The sequence below is a fragment of the Schistocerca serialis genome, chromosome 1 (genome assembly GCF_023864345.2).
Source record: "Schistocerca serialis cubense isolate TAMUIC-IGC-003099 chromosome 1, iqSchSeri2.2, whole genome shotgun sequence".
In the NCBI taxonomy this organism is placed as follows: domain Eukaryota; kingdom Metazoa; phylum Arthropoda; class Insecta; order Orthoptera; family Acrididae; genus Schistocerca; species Schistocerca serialis.
This window is the reverse complement of record NC_064638.1, coordinates 1152974222-1152986294: the sequence shown is the minus strand read 5'-3', so window position 1 is coordinate 1152986294 and position 12073 is coordinate 1152974222.

Sequence of the window (12073 nt, the reverse complement as noted above, 5' to 3'; positions counted from 1 at the left end):
GTTTCGTAACTATTTAGATATGGAAATAGCATTGGAGGACTTAATGTGAGAGTTCACAGCCATGTTTTAGGTACCAATTTTAACAGATAAGTGTGTGCGTGTGTGCGTGTGTGTGTGTGTGTGTGTGTGTGTGTGTGTGTGTGTGTGTGTGTGTAGATAAAATTGTGATGCTTGACATAAACGTTGGATTTTTTGTGTTGGTGACGTATTTTTGCAGACCTTTTAGATGTTGAATTATGATTGTTATGCTCGAAAATCATCGTAGAACAATATAGACGTGGAAAATATTTAATCTGATAGTATCTTGTGCCTTACTCCACGTATGGTACAGAGATCGATTATGAACGTAAACAAGTGACAATATTACATGGAATAAACATTGTGTGTGTGTGTGTTTGTGTGTGTGTGTGTGTGTGTGTGTGTGTGTGTGCACGTTTTAACATTGTGTAAAACTCGTATCGCTCAGGTACTCGGAAAAAAATGTCGGATAGTTCAAATTCTTTTGAACATGCCGCCAATTTCAGTTCGTTCCGTATGGTCCTAATTTCCTATCGTCAGATACTTTTGAATACAGCGCAGAAATTCAGATCATGTGCAAACTTTTGTACATGGTGCAAAAACTGAAAGTGTTTAGATACTTTCGAACATAGTGCGAATTTCAGATATGTTTGAATAGTGCTCCATTTACGTCTTTAATTTTTAATTTTCCGCCATCTGAATGGTTCAAATGGCTCTGAGCACTATGGGACTTAACTTCTGAGGTCATCAGTCCCCTAGAACTTAGAACTACTTAAACCTAACTAACCTAAGGACATCACACACATCCATGCCCGAGGCAGGATTCGAACCTGCGACCGTAGCAGTCGCGCGCTTCCGGAGTGAAGCGCCTAGACCGCCATCTGAATATTTTAATTTCCCGCCAGCACTGTGTTGCATGTTACAGTTACTACTAGCGCCATCTTGGAGTGTTTAATTTCCTGCCACTTCAGCTACTGCAGCGCCTATTATCGGCAAATATTTGAACTGGAGGCTAGGAAGTACCCCGCTACACTATTATAGTATCGTTAGTTTGCAGAGTGTTTCAGCGAGAAATTATAATTTTCTTAAATAGAAAATTATTGTTTTCTCTCATGTAGCTGATGCATGTAACCCAACTGTGCACAAATTAATTTCAATACAGTTTCTGTCAATTTAAGTTAGGGAGGTGGAAATATTCAAAGTTTTAGAGGTGGATGCAATATCGCATACATAAAGCTGGCGGTGTTACACAGCGACAGGCTTCTTCAGTGGGCCGTTTGAATTCATCTGGGGTTGTACCTTCGGTGATATAAATACTATTCTTTAGAAATACAAAAAGCAATCTACTCATGTTAAATCGGGCGATCTTATGGGCCACTGCTGAGGACCAAAGCGTCCCAACAATTTTCCAGTTCAGTTCTTACACATCAAGCGCAAAATGGGCTGAGTGATTATTACGCTGAATTCATAAACGGCCACTAATATTTAGACTGACATTTTCAAGGAGAGCACCCTAACTGGCTACGAGAATGAACTGTGAACGTGGATTCATCAGAGAATATAACACTTCGTAAAGCGTTCAGAGTGAACTTATTTACAGCCCGTTCGCATAAAGTAACTCTCCGATTGAAATCGTTCCCTTTCAGTACCAGAGCCAGTGACAGATGGCACGTGTGAAACTCCACTTGTCACAAATGTAAGGCTCATATTAGTGACTGCAGCCACCTCTCGTAAGCTGACATGATGATTGTGATGTATTGGAGGTAACACAGACGCACTCCCATATCCTCTCCCATTGCACGTCTTCGCCTGTAAGGAACAGTCAAAAGAAAACCGAACACCCGCCAAACGGAACAATCGATCGTTACAGTCAGAAACAATCAGCACTGGGGTTGAGACATTCATCCCACTGGGAGACAAGATGATCGTTTCCTGCTTGGTAGAACGCGGTCGGCCGCAATCGCACCCACTCTCGCACTTCCTCGTCCGAATGAAACCGACGTCCACGCATGTCTTTCTTCAGGTCGCCAAAGAGGTGAAGTTCACACGGTGAATGATTCGGGCTCTACGGAGGATGTTGCAGTGTTTCCCAACCAAATTGCTGAACCGTAGTCTTCGTCCGATTGGCAGTGTTGGGGCGGGCGTTATCGTAATCTTCTTCTTCGACAGCAGGGGCCCTCTGCTCGTCGAATTCCTCGAGCGTGGAGTGACAGTCAATGCGCAGCGCTGTGAAGACACTTTCAGAAACTGCGATGCTTCGTAAAGTCAAAACGCCCAGAAATGATGTCGGACGGATTCAGCCTGTTGCACGATAAGTCCGCCCTCACAACGCCAATCGGACGAAGGGTACACTTCAGCGACTGGGTTGGGAAACACTACAAAATCCTCTGTTCCTTCACCTTGTGATCTTCACATTTTTGGCGACCTGAAGAAAGAGATGCGTGGATGTCGGTTTCAGACGAACGAGGAAGTGCAAGAGTGGATGCGGTTGTGGATCCGTCAGCGGCCGACCACATTCTACGGAACAGGAATTGATCGTCTCATCTCCCAGTGAGGTGAATTTGATTACTTTTAAATAGTAACCTTCCACAGTCCTGTTGTGGCGGGTGTTCGGTTTTCGTTCGACTGTCCCTCGAAGTACTTGTTTCTAAGACGTTGTTTAGCACGCGAGAACGTAATGGGTGATGGGCCACTTCGACCAGGCTACCTGATGCCATAGGGTATGGCTATTTGATTGGCTTCTTGTTGGCATTCACCGAGGATCAGCAACATGTCAACGTACTCTTGGGGTGTGTATGCCATGTCTGCTACTCGTCAATTCGTATCAGATGGAACTACGTTTTTTTGTGCATTTCTATTTGTCTTATATACGGCAGTGTAAACTTACATTCTACAAGCTGAACAACACTAACTTCAAACAGCGCATCGAGGAAGCGTGTCGCTCCGTGAAACCAACAACTTTACATCTGGTCCGCAGATCGTTTACAAGACGTAACGAGTTGTGCTTTTAGGAAAATGGGCACTCGTTTGAGAAGCTCCCTTGAGCAGCCAATCGAGAGAATCTGTAGCTGCCTGACAGTGATTTGATTTGTAACCTATTGGTTTGAATGCGGCAGCTACACGATAGAAAGAAATTATATTTGAAAAATTATAGCTCGTTTCTGTAACTCTCTGGAAAATAACTAAATAAATTATGTATGTAACCCTGCCTAAAGTGTAACGTTCCTTACGTTTACCTACCTCTAAAAATATTCCTTTCACTTATTATTTTGTAAGCTGCAGAGAAAAATACGTCGCGCGGTCTAGGGCGCCTTGTGACAGTCTGTGCGGCTCCCCCCGTCGGAGGTTCGAGTCCTCCCTATGGGCATGGGTGTGTGTGCTGTCCATAGCGTAAGCTAGTTTAAGTAAGATTAAGGAGTGTGTAGGCTTAGGGACCAATGACCTCAGCAGTTTGGTCCCGTAAGACCTTCCCACAAATTTCCAAATTTGTAATTGTAAGCACGACGCAATGGCAGCGTCCCCGATGCTAGCTTCCCCGCCCTAAAATCTAATACGTCACGTCTGCGGGTCTTCTTGGCTGCACGTCACTCATATCACTTGGCGAGTCTCCATTATACACACGGATACGTCATAGCTCAACAGTCCAGAATCATTCAACAAGTTCCGTATTAGTGGTGCAACAGTTACTGTAAATATTCGGAGAAGTTTGTATAACATCAGCCAAATATGGAATATAACAACAGTGATTCGTTTTTGACTATAGACACGAGTATATTCATTTTACATACATGCGGAATCTCATTCAACAACCGTCCTCGGAGTATCCGAGGAGTACGTGGTCGCCGACATGCCCAGTTGCTACGGCAGGTCTTATAAATTCATTTTTTATCGTGGGTGTGTAAATCACAGGTAAAACTTGCCGACACTTCGCGGAGAATACGTAACTCCGGTAGACGGGGAGGATGCTGGAGCCGGACGCGTAATAGTCGGGTGCCAACAGTAAGCTGCAAATTGCTGCGGCACGAGTGGCGCGCGCTGTTCGGCGGGAAGAGAACTCGCAAGGCGGAGCGCAGCGCCGGCCCGACAGTTAGCAGCTGATGATACCGTAACGTGCATTCTGGGGGCGGTGATACCTCACTACCTGCAGTGATACTTTGCAGTACACAAGACTTGAGGCTTTCGTGGCCACTTTTGATGTACTGCCTGTTGCCTTTCTCCTCAGGGTCTTCCAGCGACGGTTGTTTAATGATTTTTCTGACGTTTCGCCTACGCAACTGGCTAGTAGTGTCAAGGATATACTCTTTCTTGCTGGTGGCGAACTGGGATCAAGTCGACCGTGCTGAAACCAATCCTGTCAGTTTCAACTGTATTAGATGCTCCCTCTTCCTCAGCAGTAGTTACACTTTTTTTTTCTTAGCGAGAGAGAGAGAGAGAGAGAGAGAGAGAGAGAGAGAGAGAGAGAGAGAGAGAGTTACATCAGACGTGTTTTCCTTTTATACACAAAACCACCAATGATAATGCTTCTTCAATAAAACCGAAATGTGACTGATTTAACACGCTGCAGTACGCTTCACAAAACAATCTACTAATAATTAACCCTATAAGCCGAATTAAAATCACTTAAATTTTATTGTGATTGATGCTCGCTCCTCAACCAGAGGCTCTCCAACGAGGGGTGTGTGGATACCAGTACTGAGTGAATGGATTTGATGGAAGGACATCGAAAAAGTAGAGACAATATTGGATTTGTGTCGAGCATCCACAATGTTTAAGGCAGTTACTCGCTGTAAACAAGAGATTCACGGTGGCACGGTCGAGACCACAGACAGGTTTTACTGATTTCATTTCGTCTCACTACATATTCATCCCCCCCCCCCCCCCCCCCATGAACCATGGACCTTGCCGTTGGTGGGGAGGCTTGCGTGCCTCAACGACACAGATAGCCGTACCGTAGGTGCAACCACAACGGAGGGGTATCTGTTGAGAGACCAGACAAACTTGTGGTTCCTGAAGAGGGCAGCAGCCTTTTCAGTAGTTGCAGGGGCAACAGTCTGGATGATTGACTGAGCTGGCCTTGTAACAAAACCAAAACGGCCTTGCTGTGCTGGTACTGCGAACGGCTGAAAGCAAGGGGAACCTACAGCCGTAATTTATCCCGAGGGCATGTAGCTTTACTTATGATTAAATGATGATGGCGTCCTCTTGGGTAAAATATTCCGGAGGTAAAATAGTCCGCCATTCGGATCTCCGGGCGGGGACTACTCAGGAGGACGTCGTTATCAGGCGAAAGAAAACTGGCGTTCTGCGGATCGGAGCGTGGAATGTCAGAGCCCTTAATCGCGCAGGTAGATTAGAAAATTTAAAAAGGGAAATGGATAGATTAAAGTTAGATATAGTGTGAATTAGTGAAGTTCGGTGGCAGGAGGAACAAGACTTTTGGTCAGGTGAATACAGGGTTATAAATACAAAATCAAATAGGGGCAATTCAGGAGTAGGTTTAATAATGAATAAAACAATAGGAGTGCGGGTAAGCTACTACAAACAGCATAGTGAACGCATGATTGTGGCCAAGATAGACACGAAGCTCACGCCTACTGCAGTAGTACAAGTTTATGTGCCAACTAGCTCTGCAGATGATGAAGAAATAGATCAAATGTATGACGAGATAAAAGAAATTATTCAGGTAGTGAAGGGAGACGAAAATTTAATAGTCATGGGTGACTGGAATTCGACAGTAGGAAAAGGAAGAGAAGGTATCGTAGTAGGTGAATATGGATTGGGGCCAAGAAATGAAAGAGGAAGCCGCCTGGTAGAATTTTGCACAGAGCATAACTTAATCATAGCTAACACTTGGTTCAATAATCATGAAAGAAAGTTGTATACATGAAAAAACCCTGGAGATACTAAAAGGTTTCATATAGATTATATAATGGTGAGACAGAGATTTAGGAACCAGTTTTTAAATTGTAAGACATTTACAGGGGCAGATGTGTACTCTGACCACAATCTATTGGTTATGAACTGTAGATTAAAACTGAAGAAACTGCAAAAAGGTGGGAATTTAAGGAGATGGGACCTGGATAAACTGACTAAACCAGAGGTTGTACAGAGTTTCAGGGAGAGCATAAGGGAAAAATTGACAGGAATGGTGGAAAGAAATACAGTAGAAGAAGAATGGGTAGCTTTGAGGAATGAAATAGTGAAGGCAGCAGAGGATCAAGTAGGTAAAAAGACGAGGGCTAATAGAAATCCTTGGATAACAGAAGAGATACTGAATTTAATTGATGAAAGGAGAAAATACAAAAATGCAGTAAGTGAAGCAGGCAAAAATGAATACAAACGTCTCAAAAATGAGATCGACAGGAAGTGCAAAATGGCTAAGCAGGGATGGCTGGAGGACAAATGTAAGGATGTAGAGGCTTATCTCACGAGGGGTAAGATAGATACTGCCTACAGCAAAATTAAAGAGACCTTTCGAGAAAAGAGAACGACTTGCACGAATATCAAGAGCTCAGATGGAAACCCAGTTCTAAGCAAAGAAGGGAAAGCAGAAAGGTGGAAGGAGTATATAGAGGCTCTATACAGGGGCGATGTTCTTGGGGACAATATCATGGAAATGGAAGAGGATGTAGATGAACATGAAATGGGAGATATGATACTGCGTGAAGAGTTTGACAGAGCACTGAAAGACCTAAGTCGCAACAAGGCCCTGGGAGTAGACAAAATTCCATTAGAACTACTGACAGCCTTGGGAGAGCCAGTCCTGACAAAACTCTACCATCTGGTGAGCAAGATGTATGAAACAGGCGAAATTCCCTCAGACTTCAAGAAGAATGTAATAATTCCAATCCCAAAGAAAGCAGTTTAATAAGTCACAGCTGCGAAATACTAACGCGAATTCTTTACAGACGAACGGAAAAACTGGTAGAAACCGACATCGGGGAAGATCAGGTTGGATTCCGTAGAAATGTTGTAACACGTGAGGCAATACTAACCCTACGACATATCTTAGAAGAAAGATTAAAGAAAGGCAAATCTACGTTTCTAGCATTTGTAGACTTAGAGAAAGCGTTTGACAATGTTGACTGGAATACTCTCTTTCAAATTCTGAAGGTGGCAGGGGTAAAATACAGGGAGCGAAAGACTATTTACAATTTGTACAGAGACCAGATGGTAGTTATAAGAGTCGAAGGACATGAAAGGGAAGCAGTGGTTGGGAAGGGAGTGAGACAGGGTTGTAGCCTCTCCCCGATGTTATTCAATCTGTATATTGAGCAAGCAGTTAAGGAAACAAAAGAAAAATTCGGAGTAGGTATTAAAATCCATGGAGAAGAAATAAAAACTTGGAGGTTCGCCGATGACATTGTAATTCTGTCAGAAACAGCAAAGGACTTGGAAGAGCAGTTGAACGGAATGGACGGTGTCTTGAAAGGAGGGTATAAGATGAACATCGACAAAATCAAAACAAGGATAATGGAATGTAGTCGAATTAAGTCGGGTGATGCTGAGGGAATTAGATTAGAAAATGAGACACTTAAAGTAGTAAAGGAGTTTTGCTATTTGGGGAGCAAAATAACTGATGATGGTCGAAGTAGAGAGGATATAAAATGTAAACTGGCAATGGCAAGGAAAGCGTTTCTGAAGAAGAGAAATTTGTTAACATCGAGTATTGATTTAAGTGTTAGGAAGTCATTTCTGAAAGTATTTGTATGGAGTGTAGCCATGTATGGAAGTGAAACATGGACGATAAATAGTTTAGACAAAAAGAGAATAGAAGCTTTCGAAATGTGGTGCTACAGAAGAATGCTGAAGATTAGATGGGTAGATCACATAACTAATGAGGAGGTATTGAATAGAACCGGGTAGAAGGGGAGTTTGTGGCACAACTTGACTAGACGAAGGGATCGGTTGGTAGGACATGTTCTGAGGCATCAAGGGATCACCAGTTTAGTACTGGAGGGCAGCGTGGAGGGTAAAAATCGTAGAGGGAGACCAAGAGATGAGTACACTAAGCAGATTCGGAAGGATGTAGGTTGCAGTAGGTACTGGGAGATGAAGAAGCTTGCACAGGATAGAGTAGCATGGAGAGCTGCATCAAAGCAGTCTCAGGACTGAAGACCACAACAACATCAACACATCTTCATTGATTTCATAGCTATATATCCGCTCGTTTCAGTAGAGTGAATTTAATTTAGTCAGCACACATCCTTGACGTATACACACTGCACAATGTTGGAGATTATATGGGTAGATGGGGTAACTAATGAAGAGGTACAGAATCGAGTCGGGGAGAAAATAGCTTGACGGCAGAACTTGACTGAGAGAAGGAACAGGTTGACAGGGCACATTCTGTGGCGTCAAGGAACAGTTACATGTGCTAATGGTAGGAAACGTGGGACGCTAAAGATTGTAGAGGAGACAATGACTCGCCCTTAGTAAGCTGGTTGCAAAGTATCTAGGTTGCTGCAGCTCTGCACAGATGAAGAGGTCACACTAACGTGCAGAGCTGCGTCCATCCAGTCTGTTATCTCTGTGACGCCACCACCGCACACCCCAAAGGACAAGCTTGGATTGTAGTCCTCAGAAATGGTAGGAGGAATCATCTGTGACAGTGAGAGCTTCAGTCAGGTTCGGAGGCGTGTTCAGGTGGCCTAAAAGTTACGGTGTCTGCTCGCGGAAAAGCAGAAAATAACGGTTTTATTTATTTTATTTTTATTTACACGTCTAGTTCGGTAGGATCAAATTGAGAAGCAAATCTCCTAGGTCATCGAACGTGTCAGTACATGAAATTACAACATAAAAGAAATAACAGATAAAAATTAATGCTTATGAACCCGAAAAAGTCAAGTCATAACTTCAAGTAAACGCAATCAACAACACAGCATAGAAATCAGCTTAATCTTTCAAGGAACTCTTCGACAGAATAGAAGGAGTGACCCATGTGACCCACGAGGAAACTCTTCAGTTTCGATTTGAAGCGCGAGGATTACTGCTAAAATTTTTGTATGCTTATGGTAGCTTATTGAAAATTGATGCAGCAATATATTCCACACCTTTCTGCAAAAGAGTTAAGGAAGTGCGATCCAAATGCAAATTGTGTTTCTGTCGGAGTGAGAGCTGATAATTCTTGGAAATAAGCTGATATTGTTAACAAGAAACGACAGTAAAGAATATATACATTGAGAGGACAATGTCAAAATACCTAGACTAGTGAGGGGTCGACAAGAAGTTCGCGAACTCACGCCACTTATTTCCCGAACTGCCCGTTTCTGAGCCAAAAATATCCTTTGAGAATTGGAAGAGTTAGCCAAAATAAAATACCATACGACATAAGCGAATGATAATAAGCAAAGTAGGCTAATTTTCGTGTCGAACGATCACTTACTTCAGATACAGTTTGAATAGTAAAAAACGCAGCATAAGTCTTTGAACAAGATCCTGAACGTGGGCTTTCCACGACAGTTTACTATCTATCTGAGCACCTAGAAATCTGAAATGTTCAATTTCACTAATCATACGCCCATTCTGCGAAATTAAAACGTCGGGTTTTTTGAATTGTGTGTTAGGAACCGTAAAAACTGAGTATTACTGTGGTTTAGCGTTAGTTTATTTTCTACAAGCGATTAACTTACGTCATGAACTGCACTATTTGAAATCGAGCCAATGTCGCACACAACATCCTTTGCTACCAAGCTAGTGTCATCAGCAAACAGAAACATTTTACAGTTACCCGTAGTACTAGAGGACATATCATTTACATAAATAAGGAACAGGAGTTCAAAAATGGTTCAAATGGCTCTGAGCACTAGAACTTAGAACTACTTAAACCTAACTAACCTAAGGACATCACACACATCCATGCCCGAGGCAGGATTCGAACCTGCGACCGTAGCAGTCGCGCGGTTCCGGACTGAGCGCCTTAACCGCGAGACCACCGCGGCCGGCGAACAGGAGTGCCCCCCACACTGATTCCTACGGCATCCCCCATTTGACCATACCCCATTCAGACCCGACATCACAGTCATTCTCAACACTGTGAATAATAACCTTTTGCTGTCTGTTGTTAAAGTCAGAAGTGAACCAATTGTGAGCTTCTCCCCGTATTCCGTAATGGTCCAATTTCTGGAGCAGTATTTTGTGATCAAACAATCAAACGCTTAGTTAAATAAAAAAAATATGTCTAGCGTTCGAAACCTTTTATTTAATCCATCCAGTACCTCACAGAGAAAAGAGACTATAGCATTTTCACTTGTTATACGACTTCTAAAGCCGAACTGTGAATTTGATAGCAAATTACGTGAAATAAAATGATCAATTATCCTTACATACGTAGCCTTTTCAATAACTTTAGCAAAAACTGATGGCATAGAAATAGGTCTGAAATTGTCTACATTATCCCTTTCTCCCTTTTTATAAAACGGCTTTACTACTCAGTACTTTAATCGTTCAGGAAACTGACCATTCTTAAATGAAATGTTACAAATATGACTCAGCACAGGGCTAACATGTGCAGCAGAGTACATTAATATTCTGCTAGACACTCCATCACATCCATGAGAGTCCTTAGTGTTCAGTGATTTAATTATTGACTCAGTCTCCCCCTAGTCAGTATCACAAAGGAGAATTTCAGACATCAGTATCGGAAAGGCGTTTTGAAAGAGAGTTATATGGTTCCCTGTAGAAACTAAGTTTTTATTTAATTCGCCAGCGGTGCTCAGAAAGTGACCTATTGGAAAGAATCCGCTTCACCGTTTTGATAACCACACACAGATGGCCGCTCCTGCCTCTGCTACCTGTCTAGCATGTCACTTGACAGAATGATACGCCACTGTGATAAAAAGTCATATCCCCAGTTATCTGGCGAGCTCCGCAAAAAAATTAGTGTAAGCGACCTACCTGACCTTCTTGTACACGGAATGCAGTTCATCATCAACGTTGTTATGTCATCACAGGAATGCGATTTTTGTCAGCGTTTTATAGTTTGCCGTTCCAAATAAATATTGGCTGCATATTTGAGAATGTAATGACCGTTACATTATGGCTCCGTTATCTGTTTCATTCTTTATCAAAATCCTGTTGGCGCCCTATTCAACCATATTCTGTGTTTGCCAACAAATCATGAGAGCGGAGAAAAAATAGCAATGCAGCCTGCAATCACTTACCACCGGCGCAGCAATTAAATAGGTCGCTTTAGTGGCTTCTGGAAAATGCCCACTCAGTAAACTGCCTAAACCCTATGAAGTTCATACTCGGGCAGAGCACTCAGAAGAGTTTCTACAAAAGTGGTGACGATATGAAGTTATAATTTACGGAACTACAACCAACCCATCCGTTGTGTGTTCATATTACTACATTCTTTGACTTCCCACATAAAGGCAATTCGAGGGTCGCGATTTATAGATGCAGTTTTCTATTAGTGTTTCAAAACCAGTCTTTGTCGAAACAAGATATTTTAAGCCCCCCAGAACAGTGGATAAAATTTGCAGCATGGGCAAACAATGCTGCATAAATTGAGGCAAACTAGCCGGAAAAATCACGTTGGCTTCTCATACCTCGTTTATTAACTGCATGATAAAGATGAAACTCTGGATTCAACAACTTAGTAACATGAAGTTTTATAATTCAATATACCATTCACGTACCACTTTCTAAATTTCTGCAAAGTCAGTTCAACTTGATTGTCATAAAAATTACAAAAAGTACATCACATTCAGTTTTTTTAGAAAGCCTGTTTTACACAAGTGATATCTCACTATATTCCGTTGACCCATGGTGACATTGTCACTACCGGTTCAGGAAGACTATCGCCGAAGGGGGCACACGCGATATCTGTGCAGTGCAAGCCTCGGGTGGGTTTCTTCATCCAGGTTCCCAAGCCTCTAATTTGGTTTCTTAATTGGTCTTCTGTCACACAGTCAACACGGATTTAGTAAACATTTTTGTTGTGAAACACAGCTCGCTCTTTACTCATACGATGTGTTGAGTGCTATTGATAAGGGATTTAAAATTGATTCCTTATTTATAGATTTCCAGAAAGCTTTTGACACTGCACCCC